The sequence below is a fragment of the Alligator sinensis genome, unplaced genomic scaffold (genome assembly GCF_000455745.1).
Source record: "Alligator sinensis unplaced genomic scaffold, ASM45574v1 scaffold755_2, whole genome shotgun sequence".
NCBI lineage: Eukaryota > Metazoa > Chordata > Crocodylia > Alligatoridae > Alligator > Alligator sinensis.
Window position 1 is genome coordinate 1,344,899 of NW_005841883.1, and position 1,323 is coordinate 1,346,221.

General features: G+C 42.6%; 1 protein-coding gene across 1 annotated transcript in view; it reads right to left on the reverse strand.

The window, feature by feature from the left end:
• The window catches only part of FAM117B (family with sequence similarity 117 member B), a 63,771-nt gene that overhangs the window by 7,771 nt on the left and 54,677 nt on the right, over window positions 1-1,323 (reverse strand). The window lies entirely within an intron of this gene.

Consider the following 1,323-nt stretch of genomic DNA (forward strand, 5'->3'; position numbering starts at 1 on the left):
AGCTGTCAGATGGTGCAAGGCATGGGATGGGGGGGGTAGCGGTTCCAGCCACCATCTCCCAGCCCCAATGTGGCCACTGCCACCCCCTCACGCCCCACTCCGCATATGGCCACCACTGCCGCCCCCCCCTCTCCCCAGTGTCTGGCCAGAAACCTGTGCCTCAGGTAACCAACACAGTGGCACTTTTAGCTTACTGGCACCACCTGTTTTCCAGTTCAAATCCCTGTTAACCAGCACAAGTGTTAACCCCACTCGTGCCAGTTGACAGGGATTTGAACTGGAAAACGGGTGTAAGTCAGTAATAACTGAATGACTTAAAAAAAAAAAAAAATCAGGGAATTTATCAGTGAAAAAAAAAAGAAATCGGTAAAAACCGAGAATGCAGAATACTACTATCTTTTTACCATCTTGAATTAGATTCAACTCATGACAAAAGCCAGCATCTTTCTGAAAAAATGTGACCAGTACATGTTGTGAAAAAATATCAACACTTATAGGGTATGGACAGATGTAACAAATGTATTAATGTTAGTAATATTTGATATCAGTAACACATCCATACCTTCACAACAACATGCAGAATGCCAATTACTCAAGAGTTAAAAGGCCGTTTCAAAGCCAAGTCCTAATTTACCTTTTGTTGAATTTGGACTAACATGGGTATACAGTGCACCTATGAATTCTATTTATTGTGACTAAATCAGTACAGATTTTTTCCCCTTGTTTCCATGTGACCTAGATTGCCAAATAAACAGAATGAAATGAATGTTATCTACCACCTGCTGATCAGACAACTCTGACTAGCCAGGGTAAACTCATGTTCAGTTTCCTGGGGAATGATGCTACTGCTGCCAGGCACTTTGTAAACACCTTCAAAACAGACAATGGGAGTGTACTAGGAGTGTATTGTCCCACTCACAAAATTACTGTTGTAAGTAGCAGAAATAGAGGTGTAATTACAGGCCTCCTGTTCCCAAAACACAAGGACTCAAATGACCAAGACACCATGAGCATAACTTAGAGCAGAATTTAATGTAGAGAATATTTAGTGTTGCTGATGCTGCACAACCCAGAGAGAAGCAGCCGTGGACAGCCGCAGCACTACAGAGGTGTAATGTAAGTCAGACAGATGTGCTTGACCCTGGGTGCAACCTAGGTATGTCTTTGAGATGCATTCAGAAAAAGCAGAAACAAATCAGAAATATTGCTGGATGAAACAGCCGCTTCTCTGTAGTATCAAATGTAATGTCTGTACAATGCATCTGTACCACAGCATAACAGAAAGTCTCTCTTAGTCCCCCAGCATCCCACATTGTTCTACTC